This window comes from Panthera tigris, chromosome A1 (assembly GCF_018350195.1).
Source record: "Panthera tigris isolate Pti1 chromosome A1, P.tigris_Pti1_mat1.1, whole genome shotgun sequence".
Classification (NCBI taxonomy): domain Eukaryota; kingdom Metazoa; phylum Chordata; class Mammalia; order Carnivora; family Felidae; genus Panthera; species Panthera tigris.
Genome location: NC_056660.1, coordinates 6,129,508 through 6,151,193, shown reverse-complemented (window position 1 = coordinate 6,151,193; position 21,686 = coordinate 6,129,508). Strand labels below are relative to the sequence as shown.

Genomic DNA, 21,686 nt, shown 5'->3' with positions numbered 1-21,686 from the left:
TGGCTCAGTCGGGTAAGCGTCCGACTTCGGCTCAGGTCACTATCTCACAGCTTGTAAGTTCGAGCCTCGCGTCGGGCTCAGGGCTGACAGCTCAGAGCCTGGAGCCTGCTTCGGATTCTGTGTCTCCCTCTCTCTCTCTGCCCCTCCCCCACCCAAACTCTGTCTCTCAAAATAAATGAACATTTAAAAAAATGTCATATTAATAATAGTCATATTTCAGATACATTGGGTTCAATAAAATATATTAAAATCAATTTCACGTATTTGTTTTTACTTGTTTAGTGCGGCTGCTAGAAAATTTAGAGATGCCTGTGTGGCTCCCAGATCTCTTTTGGACGGCACTGGGCCACAGGGCACTGCGTGATCTAACCCTGCTGCCTTTCTGACTTGTCTTCTTGCCTCGTCTGCCTCACTTGCTCTGTCCCCATCACAATGGCCTCCTGATGTGCCTTCAATGCTCCTGCCCCAGGCCCTCTGCAATTGCTGTTTGCTATTCTCCCTACATGTAATGAACTCCTTAGATGCCCGCACCGCTGGCTCCCTGACACCCCCACATCTCTACCCGACTTCATCGCCAAGTGAAGGCTGATCTGGACTCCCTCCCTAAAGTATCATTGCCCCCAAATTCCCCTCTCTCCTCCCTGCTTTATTTGTCACGCTCACTATGTATCTATCTCTAGCTAAAATTTTGCTTGTTTCCCTTGTGTATTATCTATGTCCCCATCAGCGTGAAAGCTAATATGGGCAGAGATTTGGGTCTCTTGTGGTCTCTGCTGTAGCCCCTGTATCTAGAAGGAACGGCGCTTTGCTCAAAGTAACAATAAATATTTGCTGAATGAATGAATACAGGATACAGGCTTTTGGCCTCGGGATCTTTGCTCCCAATGAAAGAAGCCAAGTATACATAACAGATGAAAACAGAGCCGGGGGTTGGAGCCGGGGAGAGGCCTGCAGGGAGTTGGGAGCTAGGCCAGCTGAGGAGGCCTGGCCGTGGCCGACAGGCACTCAGACCCAGGCAGGGCCGCTCAGACCTGTCAGATGGCAGAGGCCGGGGGTGGGGAGTTGGCGGTTGGAACTAGCTAGAAAGGAGAGAATGGGTAGTCTGTATTTTTTAAAAGCAGCCCGTAAGAGCAGCCCTTGGTGCTGGTGCTTATCACTACAAGTGGTTCGGGGCACGGTGAACGAATAGCTGAACTGGCTTGTGAGGGCAGGTGGCCCAGAAGCTTGCTGCCGAATCTCCAGCCTCATCCCAGCAGTGCTGATTGAAGTCTGCATTTAACCCCATCCTCAGCGAAGCCTGTGCACACTATTCTTCGAAATGCAGTCGTTTCCAGTAACAGATGACTAGACAGACGAAATGGGGTCCATCTACACAATGGGACAGTTTCCGGCCTTAAAAGGGAAGGAAATTCTGACACAAGCTACAATATGGATGCATCTGTAGACACTTTGCTACATGAAATGACACAGTCCCGCTGAGGCCAAATGTGCAGGCTCCGTCTGTGGTTAGTGCCAGTTTCAACAACCCACACCAGGAGCTCCCAACCCCCCGCCGCCCGCCATTCAGGGGGTGACCGCTCTCCTTTCGGGGCCTCTTTGGGGGAACTTGGCCTCAACGGCACCTCTGCCAGAGCAATCATGCAGTAATTTCTCACCCCACTGAGGAGGGTATTTCCTGGGCAGAGGTTTGTGTAAGAGCTTATTGGAGAAAGCTAGTACAAATCAACAAAGGCTGAGAGACGTCCTGACGGGAAAATGGCGAAGAGTGGCAATGAAGAGGCATTTAATAAAATAAGAAACACAGATAAGTGGCCAATAAGTGTCCAAAGTTATCATTCTCATTAGTAATCCAACAAACGGAAGAAAACATTACAAGAATGCGTTTCTCATAGAATGGGCTGGGAAAAAAGTAAAAGAATAATACTTTTTTCATTGAGAAATTAAAAGCCAGTGTTGGTATGGGTATGAGAAAAATGACTCGTGTTCTCAATGGGAGGGATCGTAAAAGGAACATCTAAGGAGTGGTTCGATAATATGTAGCAAAAGCCCTCATAAGATATATACTCTCCATATCATTCCACCTCCAGGAATGTTTTTCTTAAGAAACAAGTATGTAAGACCACAAAGAAACATGCACAGGATTACTCACAGCAGTGTTTTTTATAGCAGCGAAAAGAATCCAAACCTCTTAAATAACTGGTAAAATACATTATAATATATCCATGCAACCATTTAAAAGGATGCTGTGGAGGGGTGCCTGGGTGGCTCAGTTGGTTGAGCGTCCAAATTCAGCTCAGGTCATGATCTCACGGTCTGTGAGTTCAAGCCCCGCATCGGGCTCTGTGCTGATGGCTCAGAGCCTACAGCCTGCTTCGGATTCTGTGTCTCCCTCTCTCTTCCCCTTCCCTGCTCACGCTCTGTCTCTGTCTCTCTCTCTCAAAACTAAATAAACATTAAAAAAAAAAAAAGTTAATAAAAAATAAAAAAATAAAATGATGCTGTGGATTATACTTCTATATTTATTTGGAAGGATGTTCAGCATGTATGTGTTGGAAAAGCAGTTTAAAGGAGCCTTATGTATTATGCTAAGTGAAATAAGTCATACAGAGAAAGACAGACACCATATGTTTTCACCCTTATGTGGATCCTGAGAAACTTAACAGAAGACCATGGGGGACGGGAAGGGAAAAAAAAAGGTTAGAGAGGGAGGGAGCCAAACCATAAGAGACTCTTGAAAACTGAGAATAAACTGAGGGTTGATGGGGGGTGGGAGGGCGGGGAGGGTGGGTGATGGGCATGGAGGAGGGCACCTTGTTGGGATGAGCACTGGGTGTTGTATGGAAACCAATTTAACAATAAATTTCATATTAAAAAAAGAAAGAGCCTTATGTATAACATGAGTCAAATTTGCTTTAAAAGGACATATGTATTTACATGGGAAAGAGTCTAGAACCAATGTTACAGTGGTTGTCTCTGGGTGGAAAGATCTGGATTATTTTAATTATATTTCTGGTTGTGGTTCATCTGCATTGTATTATCTAATTTTTCTACCATGATTATGTATTAATAGAGGTGTTGTGTTTTTTTAATCTCCTATTTCGGTGCGGGGTGGGGCTGGGGGCAGGGAAGGAATACACATAAAAAACCCTAACTGCAAAGATGAAAGGTGTTTACCAGGCCCAGCTCTTGTGAACTGTGGGATCATCGCTTGCAAATGGAAAAGGCAGTAATTAGACGGAATGTCAAGGGATGAGCCATTCAGGGAAGCAGAATCCCTTTGGAAGAAGCAGAATCCCGGGTGTTTACCAAGCACCGGGACCCCGAATGCCCACAAAGACACCCGGAATCCGCAAAGGGCCCCACGCTATGGCTAGAAAAGTGGTTTACCTTCCGCCCTCACCAGCTGGCACGTAAGGGGTACTGGGCGTGCGCCAGGCTCCGCACTTGACCGTGTTCTCCCATCTAACCCCAATGATAACCCCGGGAGATGTACGGTGCCCGTTTGACAGTGGGGTGGCTAGCCGGTGCCAGAGCCTGGACTTGAACCCAGTCTTCCTGATCCCAGAGCCCACCTCTCTCTGCACGCCCCCTCGCGCCTTCCTCCTAGCCCCGGGGAGTGATTCTCTGGTGTGTGCACAGAGCCACTAAGGCCGGGGACTAAGGCGCGCTTTCCCCGACAGGCAAGGTCGACATCCCTTCCAGACCCCTTTCCCGGTTGGCTGTGGGCCGAGACGGTGCTGCTGGGCACCTGGCCTTGTACGTGGTGTTGATTTTGCAGCAGCTCTGAGGGGTCTGGGTCTTGACCGGTAGCGCCCCCGCGCGTTCCCATGGCAACCTGGACGTGTCCCAGCAACGTCGCCAGCGAGCCACAGTCCAGCGAGGGGGGAGGGGGTGTGCGTGCAAGGTCACAGTCACGCACTGAAGGCCGTGGGAGGGGAGCCTGGCACGGGCCTCCCGCAGGGCACTTGGGACTTTTGTAGCCCGTGTTTGGCGTCGCTGCGCTTTCGCAGAGCAGCGAGCCTGGCAGGACCCCGTGCCCACAGCCCCCAGAGCCCCTCCCCATCTGCTCTGCCCGCTCCAGTCCCGCCGGAAACAATGGCAGGGCCAGGAGCCAGCCGAGGGGAACTGGGGCGCAGGGCTGCGCAGGTTACACCGTCCCCGAGCTCCTGGGGGCGCTGTTCGCACAGACTAAGACGTGGACGTCGCCTGGGAGTCTTGCGCCACAGAGGCGTGGACTCCCTGTGACGGGCCCACGGGAAGCTCCACCTAGGACGGTCTGTCGGGGACCCAGACAGCAGCTCCTTTACCCAGAGGACACTTTTTCAGCGAACTCAACCGTGCCAAACACAACCGAGTAAGGGATGGGAAGCACAAAAATCCGAGCTGGAAATGTGGGTTTGAAGCCAGCGTTTGAAAATCACTCGCTCTCAGGTGAAACCGGGCCCTGGGTCAGAGCAACTTGCTCGGCTCGGGCGCATCTCCCGTGTGCTAGACAAAGGCACCGTGGCCTGGGCGGCTTGTAAACCACGGAAATTTCTTTCGCGCGGATGTCGAGGCTGTCCTCGGAGACTGGGGTGCCGGTCAGCTCAGGTTGCCCTTCCGCTGCGGGCCTTTCTCGTGTTCTCAGGTGGCTCCGGTGCTGCTGGGGGTGGGGGGGGGCGCTCTTTGGGGTCCCTTTTGGGAGATCGCTAACCCCTTGGTGAGGGCTCTACCCACATGACCCAGTCACTTCCCAAAGGCCCACGACCGGCCAGTGGGGCGCCTCCTCTTGGAGTCTGTCCGTTTGTCGCTGTGCTCTGTGATGCCATTGGAGTTCAGGCCACCCCGGCTTCCCGTGGGTCTTGCTGCTCCCTGTTGTGCTCTCTTCTCCTCGTGTCACCAGAGAGCACATTGGACCGTGTCACTGCCCTAGTCACACTGTTCAGTGACTTCCGGTGCAGCCCTTGATGAGACCAGACACGACCAGGCCTGTGCCACCCCCACCGCCCTCCTGTCTCTGCCATCCTTCTTTCCACAAACGCCCAGCAACCCCCACATCATCCTCACCCGCCTCCAAACATCTGGAACCACTCCGAGACTGTCTTGAGTACGTGCCCTGGTGCCCTGGGCATGCTATGTCTGGAAAGCTCTGCCCCACCTCTTTGCCTGGCCCACTCCTTCCTGTCCATTCTTCAAGACAGGATTTGGACATCCTTTCCCACCAGAAGCCACCTGGATCTCTCAGTGGGCCCGTTTACCTCTTATGTCCTCCAGCAGAACCATTGCTTGTATTCTTGGTATCCCCGAGCCCGTGAAGTCGGGGTCGGGAATGTTTTATTCGCGGAGGTAGAATGGGCACTCGGGAGTAATGTAATAAATTAACAAAATGCCAGTGGATGGTCCGACATCAACAACTCAGAAAGCACAGCCATCTGAGGCCACCGCGTATGAGACCACGATCCCTGGCCACTTAGTTCCATGCCTGCATCGGAGTCCAGAACAGTCCGTTCTGACACAGAGAAGGAGAAACCAGCAGGTTCTCTGTGGAGTTCCAATTTTAACAGGATGGGTTCCAATCCTCTGCTCCCGTCAGTCTGGCCTCATTGAACAAAACAAGCAACTAGGAGGTTCCCTCCCCGGGCACCTGCCCCACTCCCCTGCCCCGCCCCCTCCCCACCCTTGAGGTCTCCGTGAGACCTTCCCAGACCGCACTATTACAGGCCTCAACTCCTGGTCCCTCAGGCCCCAGCACGTGATCCGATTCTCCTCCACAGCTGGTATCGCTCTCCAAGCTGCAACTTGTTTTGCTTGTCTTGTTTCTTGTCTGCCGGCCGGTCGACTGCAAGCCCCATGAGGGGCAGGGTTGGTGGCTTTTTTCTCGTTTTGTTCGGGGCTGCGCCCGCAGCGCACCCCGTGTCAGGGGCACAGCTGGATTAACTCTCTGCTGAATGCACGTATATAAGACTGAAGCACATCACTGAGGGTGGACACGCAGGACACTGTGATGCAAATTTTGGAACGACATTCAGGAAGCCCGGAAGCTTTGAAGCTGTGCTTGGCAGCTGGCCTGGTGGTAACAGAGAGCTCGGCGAAGACAGAAATACCCCATCCTAGTTTTCTGTCTTCTCTGTCGGTGAAAATGATCTAAAAACTGAGAGGGAAGAAAGACTTATGTAATGAGATCAATTAGCTCTGAGATATTCATGAGAGAAGACAGACCCCTTTCTTCAACTTCTCTCCATCACTTCAAGCCTCCTCCTACCCCTCCTTCCAGCGGGCAGGAAATCCAGTCTCCGTGATTTTGTGGAAGACTCTTCCCTACAAGGTTATTCAAGAGTCCTTGGGGGGGGAGGGCGGGGGGGGGCACTTAAAAGTGCCCACATGCCGCTCTGCATCATCTCCTTGCCCTGACCCAGGCCATGCATAAGAGGGCATGGGCCCCCCCCAAGTAACATTTCCACTTTCTCTCCCAGACCTGGCCGGAGAGATCCATGTCAAGTCCTGGTTAACTTGAAGCGTGTGGTTCAAGAAAGGAGAGGAAACCAGCAGCTGGCGCTGAAGGCTTTCCAGGAGATCAGATGGGTCCAAGGGAGGACGTCCCAGGGAACTAGAGCGAGGCTCGTTGGAGGCATGGAGATAATTAGGAACCTTTGAGCAAATATGGGGCATGGTAAGAGACAAAAGGACCACGGATACTCAACTTGGGGGTGGGAGACACAGAACAAGGCGGAAACCAGAAACTACAGCCCAATGAACATGACCTTGAGTACTAACAAATGTCTAGGTTAGGTTAACAAACTGATGGCATGTTATTCAGCTTATGTTTGCCATGCACATTATGGAGAAGAATGAATAATTCTGGGTTGTTAACTTGTGTCCAATTAACCTCATACCTCTCTACATTTCTTGATAGATTGAGTTGCAAGATAAAAGAGTACCTTCATTTTGGCAAGATGATTTATGAGTATTCTTGATACTTACCTCTGCGGACAAGTTGGGGGGGATATTGGCCAGAGGAGTCCACACCATGTACATTGCACACTTAACTGTGCTCTGCATTGACATCACAAAGATGAATAAAACATGGTCCTTGTCTTGGAGAAACAGCCTGGTGAGTGAGACAGCTATGCAAAGAAGTAATTATGATACACTTTGATAAATGCTATAATTCAGTCATTTACAAAGTGCTGTATGTGATGGGACAAGCAGGTGACTTTGTAGCTGGTTGATGAACATTAATTATTCAAGATCAAGGTGGAGGGAGGTCTCTTCTACTGCACCACAAAGAGGTATATCAATTCTGTGTCGTCCAAACTCTTTTTAAAAACTTACATGGAGACATCAAGGTCACGTTGATCAAATTTGCCAATGACGTCAACTTGCGGAGGAGAGCGAAAACATTGGCTGTGGGGCAGGATTCAGAATAACCTCCCAAATCTAGAAGAGTGTGTCCACACTAACAGATAAAACCGAAAAAGAAAAAATATAAAGTCTTGACTTCTATTCAGTTCTGGAAAGGTTCTAGAGGGTTTGGATGTCTTCAAGGTCAATGTAAACCAATCTTACTAAAAGTTGAACAAGCAATGTGGGCGCTTGTTCAGACTGCAATAACAGCAGTCTGATGTCCGGAACGAAGAAGGCATTCGTTCCACTTCTATTCCATACTGATTAGACCACTTCTGGAATATGGTACTTTGTTAATTAAAGGCACTCAACCAGGGTGGCAAAAAATCCACAAAACCTGAGAATTATTGGGAGACGTAAGGATCTAGGTCTTTCTCCATCCTGGCAGCACAGCCGAAGCCTCAAACGAGACCCATCCTTCGGTGCAGTCCCTGTCCGTCCTCGGAATGAAGGAGACTGTGCGGATGAGAGCCCTTGCCCCGTGCATTCATGAGACCTAGACACAGTTTTAACTCTGTACTAAGGGGGCCGTACCCGCTCTGACGGTGTCACCCAGCAGCTCCTTTTCTTCCTTACCAGGAGGAATGGCGGACTTCCTTTTGCTCCAGTCTCCTGGGTATTCTGGGCTTTCCCCATACCCGTTTCCTTAACTTCAGCTGGTACCTCATGCCGGCTTTCTGCCCCCACCGTCTAGCCCCCCACTTCTGGAGGTCAGGCCGGTAACATTGCAGTTGGAGGCTCTTGAATAAGGTGGTCTTGTGTTCACTCTGTTTTCGCACGCCTGTCCTTCCCATCCTGCCCCAGTCTCTGCTTCTCAGATCTTGATGGCTGTTGGACCTGGGTGTGCCAAGCCCCCAGTTGATCTTAAATGTGAGCTTCACTCCTGCCTCATACCTGCTCTAAACTGTACCCCGAACACTTGCAGGCATGCCTTCGTGTATACACACACACACATCTGCACACATACACACGCAAGTACACTCCTACTCACAAGCCACCGGCTCCCTTGCCCTGGGCTATCCTCCCAACCCCTGAGTTCAGAGGCCTTTGATTTATTGTGCCAAGGGGTGAACGAGGGCAGATGGGTAAAAACACTTCTGTGGCAGATTCCAGCTCAGTAAGAGAAACAATGTCATAAAGGCTCTGGCTTAGGGATACTGTGAAAGGGATTTCTAAATTTATGGGGAGTTAAACCAGGCCAGTGTCCCCCAAGTCTGGCTTTCCACCAGCTGACTTAAGTGCAGGTTCCAGGGCCGACTCCAAATGTACTATGTGAGAATTCAGAGTAGGAAGTAGGGCTCTGTATTCTCAGCAAGTAAACCATTTGATGCAGCTGGGCCTGAGACTGGCATTGGGATTAGATTATTTTCTCTGAAGCGAAGATCACATTTTTGCTTTTTCATAATGATGATTCTGGGAAACAAAAGAACTCTTCAAAATGTTAAGGAGTTTAAAAGGTTAAGTTTCAGAGTTCTTCATTTCTTAACACTGCTGGCAACATCGGGATTGCTATTCATGTTCAAGGATGCTGTTGCTGTTGGGGATTACTTCCTGCTTGTACGGCAGCTAAAAGGTCAAGTGCATGAGTACCAGGCCTTTCCAAAGTCTGCATTCCCAGAGTGTTTCAGGAAGAATTCCTTAGGGCACTGTCATGGCCTTGCCTTGGGAGCACAGCCATAGCCATGGCCTGCCTCTGTCAATGCTGGGAACAGTCCTGAACATCTGTACGTCCCTCTTGAACCGGTGAGCCCTATAGGTGAATCCACAATGTCAGGGCCAGGAGCCAGCACATGACAAATGGCTGTTCTGACTAATTGTGCAGGAGATCAGACCCCACCTCCATTGAGAAGTCAACCCATCCTCCTCTGTCTCACAGACTGACCTCTATTCTTCTTCTCCTTAACGAAAAAGGAATTTTGAACTCCCGTCATTCAGTACCTGAGATTAACATCTCTCTATAATTTTAAGTATATATATCACATATATAAATATATATAATACATTTCTTTCATCTATCATCTATCTATCTATCTGTCTATCCATCTATCTATCTACTTATCTACCTATAATGCCTGAAATTTATCTGGCCAATTCCTAACTCATATCAGGGACATACGCTCTCTCTTTTTGAGTGTATCACCTTGCCACAAATAAAATTTCCCCAATATCCAAAAAGAGGCTAATAATATTATAGTCACAGAAGAACCATTTTACTTCTTAGCATTACATTTCATCCCACCATACACAGATTCAAATAAATATATGCAAATAAACTAGAACCCGTTTTAGTAACACTGGATTAAAAGGGACTTTTTATTGAACAAGTCCCAGACAGTTGCAGTAATAGCTACAATAACCTACGTGCTGGGGACGGAGAGAGAGGACAAGTGGAGGAGGGAGCATCCAAGGGCTTAGATGTCCCTGGAGCTCTTCATAGGAATGAATGTGCATTCAGAAGTCAGAAATCCCACAACAGCTGTTCAGTGCCTGGATGCCCATGAAATCCACCCACCTCAAATCCGAGGCCTCCGGGGGATTTATGCACAAATTTGGAGAATAAAAACGGGTTTTCTTACATCAAAACAACGCACCAAGGGAGCCAGAGGCTCTTTGGCGCTCCTGAGGCAGCGAGAGCGTGTGCGGGGTCCCGCTCGCCCTGCCGTCTGCAGGACAGGGCCAGGGTGGTGCCCCTCCCCCTCTGACCCGACCAGGAGCTTGGCCATCCCTCTGGGGCCCGTTTGTCTGTCTCAGCATCAGAAAGCGTGGCACAGGGACAGGTCAGTGCCGCATTCTGTCAGAGACATCACTGATAGAGCTTTGACAAACACTTCCTCAGCCTGGGGAGTGGCCAGCCCTACAAGGGCCATCTATCACCCTTGCTCTCGGGCGAGCCACGTCTATGTTCGTCATACCGGCCGGTCCGTGCGTCAGATTGCATATCAGGCAACGAGAGTTTGGCTCCTCATCCCTTCCTAGGTGCAAATCAAACTTGGGGATTTGGAGGCAAGCTCCGGGAGGGGGTGTGTGGGTGGGGCCAGCCGTCCAGGTAGCTTGTGCCTGGGAGCTTCCTCAGAGAAGTCCCTTTGCCCTAAAATATCTTTTTCAACAGGAGGCCATGGTATCCGAGTTCCCACCATGAGAGTTACTTTTTAGTTAAACTACTTCATGAAGCCACCGCTTAATGGAAGGAGGAAGGAACAATCTAATGATTCCACGAGTGGTTGTCTAGTCTCAGTTGGTTTACAAGATGAGTTGCGTAGGTCTAGAAGAAACCAGGAACAGGTAAGTCAGGCCCGTGGGTGTGGCGTGGGGGACGCTCTGCCCCTGCACTTGTGAATGAGGGCTTTGAGCAACCAGCAGGGGGCGGGAGGAGGGGTGGGGCGGGAGGAGTAGAAGAGGTCACAATAGGCTAGGGATCTGGAGAGTGAATAATCGTCCCAACAGAGGTGAGGTCACAGTGGACTCTACATGCCATTTCTATGTGTTCCAACGAAGGGGAGGAAATGCAAGGAGAATCGATCGAAAAGCAGCACAGGATCATTCGGGAAAACAACTTTTTTTTCCCCTCACCAGAAATCGTTTGTTGATTGTTGTGCTCGGGCTCTGGACAAAAGAGAACCGCCGATTCAATCTCTGCCTCCTTCACAGCTTGCCAATCAAAGAGAGGCACAGAAGTAGGACACAGAGAGCAGGAAGAAACATCTAAACGTGAATGGCGGTGAGATATTTATAGCGTGTGGCGCTCTGGAATGCACAGCTGCAACCCGCAGGGAAATGAGCAGTGGGCAAACCTATCTGTCAATCCAGCCTGCACTCGGTCCCTCGCGTTCCGATGCGCGACGGCCGGGTGCCCAGCCCTGCACGGGGAGTCTTGAGGTGTGTAAACATGGGAGAAATCATGGTCCTCAGTCTCAAGGAGGTCACCATGAGAGGAGAGCTAAGCCAGACACGTGACTGAGTGGTGACAGCACACAAGTGGAGTCAGGCAGGCTGTCATCCGATTTCAATTTCACGGTGCCACTCTGAGCCATTGTCTCCTTTTCTGTAACAAGAGGTGATAGTATGCACCACCCAGGGTTGTGTAAACGTTTAAGGAGCTAACAAAAAGTCCTAATGCAACGACTGATCTCATAAATGTTAGTTTTCCTCCTTTCTTCCACAAATTACTCTTAATGCGAAGCAGGAAGTGATGTGACACAAGAAAAATGCTCCGAGTTCGGAGAATGGAGGTGCAATTATTGGCAGCTGGGGAGCTCCAAGAAGAAGTTCAGGGCAGGGGTGGCATTTGACCCTGGCTTTGAAGATGGATGGATTTAAGCATGTAGAAACAGGGGATGAGGAATTCCAGACAGGGAACAACATGGACAAAGTCCCGGGGCAGGTGAATGCTGGAGAGGTAGATAATGTTGGGAGAAAATCAGGGGTCATGTCATTTAGGACTTTGATGCTAGGCTAAGGTGAAGCCTCAGTTATAATCAAGGGTATTTGAGCTGGAAGGTGAGATTGTACAGAACTGTTTTTTATAAATATAAATCCTATGGCTGGGTTTCTTTTCTTTCTTTCTTTCTTTCTTTCTTTCTTTCTTTCTTTCTTTCTTCTTTCTTTCTTACTTTCTTTCTTTCTTTCTTTCTTTCTTTTTTTTAAATTTTATTTATTTTGAGAGGGGTAGGGGATGGGGGGGAGGGCAGAAAGAGAGAAAGAGAAAATCCCAGGCAGGCTCTGTGCCGTCAGCAGGGAGCCCAACGTGGGATTCCATCCCATGAACCGTGAGATCATGACCTGAGCCGAAATCAAGAGTCAGATGCCCAACTAACTGAGCCACGCTGGCATCCCTGGATTTCTTTTCAGTGGAAGAGGAACTCTTATCAATTCCGGAGGCCAGAAGGTATGACAATAGGTAATGATGTCTCAACTGTGGAGGTGAAATGGAATAAGAGGTAGCCGGGAGATTCAATAAGCAGGACGTATGTGTGAAGAGTGTAGAGGAACTCGGTCTATGGGAAAGATGAAGACAGTAGAGAAGATATGGACGTCAAGCGGGTGGAGCCTATTCCGGACTATTCGCATTTTTCGGAGGAAAGAAACTTCAGGCCACTGGGATACTGAACTGGAGCACAGAAGAGAGGTCTCAGGTAGAAAGATCTGCCTGTGAGTCACCAACGTCAAGGCTGATGGAGATGATGAAGGGAAGAGGAGAGGGTGGAGGAGAGCTCTGGGGATGTGGACGTTGTGGGGACAGGGGAAGAGGAGGTGAGAGATGAGGAAGGCATATCGGAGAAGGACAGGAAGCTGCGGCCAATGAAAGGAGACCTCCTAATTCAAAAAGATACATGTACCCCCATGTTTATTGCAGCATTAATTACAATAACCAAGATATGGAAGCAGCCCAAGTGTCCACTGGTAGATGCGCGAATAAAGGAGAGGTGGTACGTATATACAATGGAATATTACATAGCCCTAAAAAAGGATGAGATCTTGCTATTTACAACAACATGGATAGTCCTAGAGGGTGTTATGCTACGTGAAAGAAATCAGACATAGAAAGAGAAATACCAAAGAAAACAAATGCAAAACAAAACCCAGAAACCGACCTGCAGATACGGAGAACAAACTGACTGATGGTTGCCAGAGAGGAGGGGGTGGGGGGATCGGCAAAACGGGCAAAGGGGAGCAGGAGGGACGGGCTTCCGGTTATGGGGTGAGTAAGTCACAGGGATGAAAGGCACATCATAGGGAATATAGTCTATGATATCGTCGTAGTGCTGCATGGCGACGGACAGCAGCTACACTTGTGGTGAGCACAAAATCATGCATAGAGTTGTAGTATCACTACGTCGTACGCCTGAAACGAATGTAGCATCGTGTCAACCATAATTCAACTTGAAAAATGCCAGAAAAAAAAGGAAAAGAAGAAAAAAGAGTTCTTGGTAGAGGGGGAGGTCACTAGCGACCAGTGGTGCAAAGGCCAAAGAAAACAAGGAACAAGAGTGTCAGTGTCCAATTCAAAGCTCATTGATGGTAGGGGCGCCTGGGTGGCTCAGTCGGTTGGGCGTCCGACTTCGATTCAGGTCATGATCTCACGGTTCGTGGGTTCGAGCCCCACGTCGGGCTCTGTGCTGATGGCTCAGAGCCTGGAGCCTGTTTCGGATTCTGTCTCCCTCTCTCTCTGCCTCTCCCCTGCTCGCGCTCTGTCTGTCTGTCTCTCTCTCTCCCTCTCAAAAATAAACAAACATTAAAAAAACCTCATTTATGGTATCTCTTTTATACTTTTACTCATTTTTCTTGATGGATTCTTTTTTTTTTTTTTTTTTTTTTGCTTTTGGATTCCACACGGATAGCTTTCGTAGTCACAACAACAACCACAAAATTCCTAAGGATCTTGAAGAGGTAAAACCCAGATTGTAAAGGTCCAAGAGAGACTACGGCACTGGGAGACACAAGCAATGATTGTGGACTGCTCCTTGAGAAGTTCTACAACAAATAGAAGGACAAAGATAGTTCAAGTTAAGGTCAGAGCTAAGGGGAAGGCTGCAGTGATGCCCCAGAAACCTCCTACCTCTGGCAGAGCTGCTTTAAATTTTCAGAGATTATGCGCGCTTCTTGTTCAACTGGCTTGACACACTCCCACGGTGGATGTGTTTACACTGCAGACATAGGCAAATGCTACCGATCAACCACCTGCCCTCACGCCCAGCCGATTGTGAAACCCTTCACCTCTGTTAAGATGGAGAAGGTAAGCGTGTTTCTACGCAGGGGGATTGAAAAGTGGGTTACGGTAGAGAGATAGGAGTTGGGGGTAAGGGAGAGGAAGCAGATACAAGGTTTAGGGAGGTCCAGGCGTCACGGAGCCAGGAGGGGATATGGAGGCTGTGGAGGAGGCAGGATTGTGAGGATGGGATGTTGGAAGCATCACTACACGGACTCAGAGGAGAGAGTTAAGAAATTCCCTGACCTACCTGCCTCAACTGAGCTAACAAGCACCCCCTCCATATCTCAGCAACTGAAGGAAATTAGGTCAAATGACAACAACAAAACCCCCGAGAGGTATCCTTAAGGAAGAAATCATTTTAACTGACGTTGGAAAGCCACGCCTTCGTTAGGGTATTTCTTTGGGTTGTTGTATTTAATGCCTTAGAAGTTTCATCACTGCCCCTGCTGAGACTTGTGATGGTAACCCCTGTGTTTTAGAAGATCCCTCAATCCCATGAGAGCAGCTCAGTCATCCCAAGCCAGAACTGGGCAAGAAAGCACATTATGAATTTGGGGAAACACGACCCCCCAGATACACAACGCACTCTGTATCTCCTTACTTAGGAAAAAAGGAACAATCCAGCTGAACACAGCCACCATCACTGGAATCTGAGGCTAACGTGAAACTTACCTCTGTGGGGACTGTAACCCTAAAACCAGAGCTGAAGTTTCTTTTCTCAAATAAGATGTTTGAGGTTTGCTCTTTCCTGATACTCCTGTGATACATTCCTGACCTTTCGGAATTTTTATTTAATTTAAAAGGAGTTACAACAGAAGTACGTCTTATCCTAAACGTATTTACCCTTCATTATAGGTTTTATTAAAGTTCTGTGTAGGTACACACACGCAAGGAAAGTTCAAGGAAGGATGGGAGAGAGAGAGAGAGACAGAAAGACAGAGGGGAGGACGGAGGACGGAAAAGAGCATGCTTGGCCCGCGCTTGGGTCCCAGAACCAGGTGTGATTTAAGCGTTCCGTAATGACCCACTGTCACATCTCTCAGGGCCCCTGCACTCGCTGTGGAAAACAACAGAATTTCACAACGTTTCAGGGCCGCTGGTGGGAGAAGGCGACCAGCTGCTTCCTTGCTTAAGACGACAGTCCCACAGGCTCCCTTGCAAATGTCAGAAATGTCAGACCTACTCCCAGACAAATACCTCAGGAAAGACATTCTCAGGGCAGCTGAGGACACTGGTTCTGTTCCCTCGTATCAATAGTGCCTTTGACTAACGCACTTGGCTCTCGGCTGCTGAGACTTCCAGTGGGGAATGCTTTGCAACTCTATATGGTACCTCATCTGGCCCGTAAATAAAAACCCGCTTTTCTTTCCTTTGAGGATAAACAGTGTCGTCAATGGACTGGAGCGGGGTGGGAGGGAGGGTGTCGGGTGGGGGCTGTGCAGTTCTCGAAGTAAGACAGAGCCCGAGATCCTGGACTCAAAGTTCGGGGAAGGGTCACCCTCTTTGACTGCAGGTTTAAAATAAGGAGACTTTCGCTGTCATAGCTCAGTGTGAATTAACTTGGAAATGTGACATGCTGTGAAAAGAAGCCAAAATGACATGGCAGAAACGGGCATAATAGTCATAACAGAATCTAAAAAATGTGAGGTGGGTAATGAGAATTTCTCAGTGTGTCCCTGGCACTGTCCCCAGGGAGGAGGTGGGGGGGGGGGCGCGGTATCATGGTGCCTGGTCTGCTTGGCATTCTTTTTTTTTTTTTTTTTTAATTTTTTTTAAACATTTATTTATTTTTGAGACAGAGAAAGAGCATGAACGGGGGCAGGGCCAGAGAGAGAGGGAGACACAGAATCCGAAGCAGGCTCCAGGCTCTGAGCTGTGAGCACTGAGCCTGATGCGGGGCTTGAACTCACAGACCGTGAGATCATGACCTGAGCCGAAGTGGGACGCTCAAGCAACTGAGCCCCCAGGCGCCCCCTGCTTGGCATTCTTATCGTGAGCTAATAATTTGGCATCCCGGTTTCTAAAGGGGTGTGAATCTGTTCATCAGGGTTCGAGCAGATCTAGGTTGTAAGAGAATTTCTGAGTCTATGTTTTCAAAAACCAGCAATGGTTTTGGTATCCATGATCTCGTTGGAATTTCCGAACATTATTACTTAACCTCCCACCTTCACGCCGCCGCCGCCCTCAGCACCCCCGTGGCGTAAATAATGAGATTGAGGCTTCAAGAGGTTAAGTAACTTGCCCGAGGACAGCAGCTAGTAGCTGGCAAGTGGCAGACCTGGAATTTGAGTCCAGGGTTTATCTGGCTTCAAAATCCAGGCATTCGATCGATTCCTGAGACCCTGAGGCTCGGAAGGGCCGGGCGTAGAGACACAGAATAGAAAGAGACCAAGAGTCTTGCGAGCTGCGAGCCAGGAACTGGGGACGAAGACCAAATACATACGAGAAATATACCTTGGTCATCTGAATGACCAAATATGCATTTCTTATAAATCACAATATCGCAGCAAGCGAATTCTACTGTGACGTGATTATTGCTTTGATGGAAAGTGTGAGAGGGTAGAGTGGGCACTAGCTGGAGGGGATCCGAACTATGCCCGGGAGAGGCAGAAAGAACTTGCTATGGTGTCAACTTCTACTCCCCTGGCTTTTCCTCAACAGCCTGTTAAATTTGACGAACCTCTTCAATATTTTTAAAAACAAATACTTGGATCCCCAAGCTCTCCCTAGCAACCCGCTCTTTCCTCTGTCTTCCATTTCAGACCCGAACTGCCTGCTCACTGTCTCCGTGTCCTTCCCATTCATTGCTTGGCCTTCCACAGCCGGGCCCTGTCCCACCACCACAACGATCTCCTGTCTGGCGATTCCAACGGACTCTCCTGTCTTCATCATGACTGACTTAGAGGTGGCATTTGATGGTGTTGACCATCCCTTTCTCTAAAAGATCGCTTGTTCCTTTGCTTCTCTGCACTACATTCTCCTGGCCCACCTCCACCTCTTTGACCGTTATTTCTTAGTTTCCATCAAGGCTTCCTGCTCTCTGCTCATCCCTTCCATAACTACAAGCCCTCCTTGCCCTTCTGTGTGATCACCCTCGTTCACTCCTTGGCTTCAGCTGCCATCGGTGTGGGCGTTACTTTGAACCGTACATCTCGTCTAGATCTCTTCTGAATTTTCCTCTTGGGTGGTCAGTTTCCTTGTAGACACTCTACTAGAATGGGCTGTACAAAAGCTAACCATGCACCAACCCGGACTCAGCTTTCCCTCCCACGCTTGCTCTTCCTTGCATCTGCCATCTTGAAAAATGTCACCAGCAGTCACCCAGTCACCCAAGCTGGGATCCAAGGAGTCCTGACTCTCCATCATTCTCTTACGCGGCACCCTCCAACACATCCAGCTATGCTGCCTTAATATGTCTCATGACCCTTGCCTCGACGTTACCCCACAGAACACAACTCATGGTTTATCTTATCTGAGTGACTGCAATCGTCTCTTAATTGGCTTCTTAGCCTTCGATCTAGCTGCTACCACCCTTCAATCTGTCTTCCAGACTAATATTTATAAAAGACCAAACTGAACCTGTTTATTACAGCTCAAAACTATTCAGTAGTTGCTCTTTGTTTATAGGATGAAACTTGAGCGCCCGAGCGTGTGGTATGAGACCCTTCAACATCTTCATCTCTGGACATGCTCTTCCTGGAAACTCATGTTTTGACCGGCCACTTGCGTTTCCTGGAATGTGTCTGGCTATTTCCAGCTTGTGAGGTTCTGTTCTTTGGCTCTTGCTGCTTAGAACTGCTTTTCTCTCCTTTATTACTTGGCAAATAGCTACCTATCTTTCAAGACTTGGCTCTGATAGCATCTAGCCTGCTCCCCCTCCCCTGGTGAGAATCAACCTCGCAGAAGAGGAAGTTCCGCGTGCAGTCCCTATCACAGCACTTTCAGCGATGTGTTACACTTATTTGCAAGTGCTTGCAGGTAGGGCCCATGTCTGATTCACCTTGGTGTGCCCAGCACAGTGCCTGGCAAGCCAAACACTCCAATAATCTTGTCAGCTTTTTTTGAAACAGAACCTACATGCAATGAAGCTCACCATTTTTAGCCATGAGTTTTGACCGATGTATACAGTTGTGTAATCTTGATATAGAATATGTCCATCTCCCCAAAGTTCCCTTAAGCCCCTCTATATTCAATCCCCGCCTCCCACCCCCTGACTCTTGGCAGGTTTCTATCTGATCTGCTTTCTATCACTATAGTTCTTTTTCTTTTTCTTTTTTTGCAAAATTTCACAGAAGTGAAATCAAATAATATGCAGCCTTTGTGTCTGGCTTCTTTCACTTAGTATGGTATTTTAGTGAGGCATCCACGCGAATATATATGTCTCCAGTTCATGCCTTTTTTCTTTCGAATAGTATTCCACTGTATGGAGATGCCATAATTTTATAATTCGGTTCTTCTTTCCTAGGAGACATATGTATATACATGCACATAAATATATCTCAACTATGGCTATCTAGTTGTTCCAGTATCATTTGTCGAAAGATTATCCTTTCTCCATCAAATTGTCTTATCAGTTTTGTAGCAAGTCACATGGCCGTATATATGTGGATCTATTTTGGGATTTCATTTCATTGAACTACTCGCCTATCTTTACACTCATACACTATCTTCTTTTTTTTTATTTTAACATTTATTTATTTTTGAGAGACAGAGACAGAGCATGAGCAGGGAAGGGGCAGAGAGAGAGGGAGACACGGAATCCGAAGCAGGCTCCAGGCTCAGAGCCATCAGCACAGAGCCTGATGCGGGGCTCGAACTCACAAACTGCGAGTTCATGACCTGAGTTGAAGTCGGACGCTCAACCGACTGAGCCACCCAGGCGCCCCTCATACGCTATCTTGATTGCTGTGGCTTCATAACCAGGGAGTGTGAGTCCTCCAAGTCTGTACTTTTTCAAAACTGTTTGGACTCTTCAGGGTCCTTGGCATTTCCATGCAAATTTGAGAATCAGTTTGTTGATTTCTATAAAGAAGCCTGCTGGCATCTTGATTGGTATTAATATTGCATGGAATCCATGCATTAACTGGGAAAGAACCGACATATTTTTGTTGAATAAGTGAACTCCTTCCACATGCAAGGTGCTTAAACCCATTCAATTTGTGGAGTGCTTTATAGTTGACAAGGCCAATTCACGTGCATTACATCATATGATTCACCTCCCAACCCTGTAAGGTCAGAGGGAAATGCTGGGCTCGCTTTGCAAATGGGAAAACTGGAACTGGGAGACCAGACTCAGGTCCACCGGTGGGTGTAGGTAGGGTGGTGCTAGGTGGCCTGGTATTTTCATTTCACTTCCATAGTGTATTTGATGCTTGCTCCTGTGGATACCGATGTGATGTATCTAAAATACTGGCATGTAGGTCTAGGCAGAGAAGACTAGGAATACTGTAAATTCAACCCTACACTTTCGCTCTCTTCCTTGAATAAAGAGGTACCTTGAGACCTATCACCCCTGCTTTCCCACCAGCTCTGGGGAGCTGCTCCAACTTTCTCATGCATTGCAATCCACTGGGGAGCTTTACAAATGCAGATGCCTAAGCCACACACCCCAAATTTTGATTCAGTTGTCTGGGGGTAAGGCCTGAGTGCCAATAATACGGAAGAGCTTCCCAGGTGATCCTAATACACAGCCAGGATTGAAAACTGCCACTCTGGGGTTTCCGGGAAAGAAAGCAAGAGCCAGAGGGGAGATTTCTGAGAGTCGGGCAAGAAGTGGAAGGAAGGCCCACGGGTCACTGGCATTAAGGGTCCCTGTGATGGGAAGGAAGGAGGATCAGAGAGCTGGCTGGAAGGACTTGCCAAATTTCCTAAGCAGATTTAGGAAGAGATCCTAAAATTATGGCAACCCCCCTTTGGAGAATTGATCCCCATTCCTTTAAAAATATTCTTACCTTTCCTGAATAAGAAATTCGACTCTCACAGAATCAGATAAATCCATCACAGGAAAGGTTTGGGGATTATTTTGTCCAATTTTTGTATTTCACAGATAAGAAAACCGAAGGGAGGGTCTGGACGCTGGTGACTGTTAGCCTGTCCACCCAGTACAAGCAAACTGGAATTCAGAGTCCTGGCTCCCCGTGGGGGCTCTTTCCTCTTCTCTGTGTAGTCTAGGCCATCGGCTTATGGGATGCAAAGCTTGATTCTCCAGTTCACGGGGCCATGCCCACCACTGGTTCCCAAGTCTTAGAGCATCAGAATCATGAGGGGAATTTAATAATAGATTCTTGAGTGCAGCCTGGAATCCAAATCTTTGGGTTGGGGACTGGGAATTTGATTCAAACCATTCACTTCTTTTCTTTGGCACCCTCTTGGCCCCGTTTTGTTTAGTGTTTGTGAACTCCAGGGTCTGGAGAGGTCTGCCAATAGAGTCCCTGGCAATTCCTACATTCGGTGATTATTTGTGAATTTTACGTATTGGAATGTCTATGCCCCCCCCCCCCCCCCCCCCAGCACAATTAGGAGTGAACAGCACAAGATTTATAGCCTTATGCAACCAAGGTTCTATTCTCATTTCCATGAGCTAGAATACAAACTGAACATAGTGATCATTTTAAGGCCGCAGAAAAGATAACACCAAGACCAGAGCTTCGGGCAACAGTGGAAAAGTAGGATCTGGCCCAGCTCCCTTGTGTCGGCTCTGCAGGGTGGGCAGCGGGCGCCCAGGGCAGGTAGAAGACTGGGCTGAAATCCCTGCCCTGCAGTTAACCAACCTGGGTGCCGGGTGCCGTCTCTCCACGCTCCTCTGTCCTTATCTGCAACAGGGGAGCTCACAGCTACTTTATGTGATGCTGCACAGTTTCAATGAGTCAGCACTTGAGCTCCCTTAGCGGCCTGCAGACACAGGGCTGGAGCTGGAGACACAGAGGCTATCACTGATAGCCTTTTGAGTGCTGGGTCCCCTGGTCCCTGCACGTCCCCAGAAATTCCTTCCTCGGGGATGGCCAGCTCTCTGCCTCCCTGAGCCCCCTACCCTGCTTCCCACTCCCCATTTGGAGGCCTCACGGAACCCCTCCCTTCCTTTGTTTTTTTAAAGCTTATTTATTTTGAGAGAGCGAGCAGGTAAGGGGCAGAGGGAGAGGAAAAGAGACACAGTCCCAAGCCTGTCAGCGCAGGGCCAGACATGGGGCTCAAATTCACGAACCGTGAGATCATGACCTGAGCCGACACCACGAGTTGGATGCTTAACCAACTGAGCCATCCAGGCGCCCCCACCCCCCGCCCCCACCCCCACCCCCTTCTTGAGTCACTCCCTCAGATCAGTGGTCCTCAACCCTTGTGCCCATTTGAACAACTTGGGGAGCATTTTCGAATGCACCCATGCCTTGGGCTCCCCATCACACAGCTGAGGCCAGACTCTGAGGGGAGAGTGAACGCCAGGCATTGCGTTTTCAAACCTGCTTTGTGGGCGATTATCATGTACAGTTGGGGGTGAGAACCCCTGCTTTAGACTTCCAGCTTCTGGGAAGCCCTTGAGGGTACAGAGAGACGGGGTGCCGGGGTGCCTCTGGCCTCTAAGCTCCTGCTTCCAGGCCCA

General features: G+C 48.9%; 1 long non-coding RNA gene across 4 annotated transcripts; it reads left to right on the top strand.

The window, feature by feature from the left end:
- Window positions 1–3,944: 3,944 nt before the first annotated feature.
- On the top strand, window positions 3,945–15,446 carry LOC122238742. 4 transcript variants are annotated; one of them, XR_006217900.1, is made up of 7 exons: window positions 3,945–4,354; window positions 6,453–6,649; window positions 6,893–7,090; window positions 10,493–10,665; window positions 10,957–11,101; window positions 13,722–14,116; window positions 14,698–15,446. It is a non-coding gene; the product is annotated as an uncharacterized LOC122238742 (long non-coding RNA). The 4 variants fall into 4 exon arrangements; XR_006217922.1 differs by having other exon boundaries at window positions 10,957–11,259; window positions 15,136–15,446; XR_006217879.1 differs by having other exon boundaries at window positions 10,957–11,259.
- The last annotated feature ends 6,240 nt before the right edge of the window (window positions 15,447–21,686 follow it).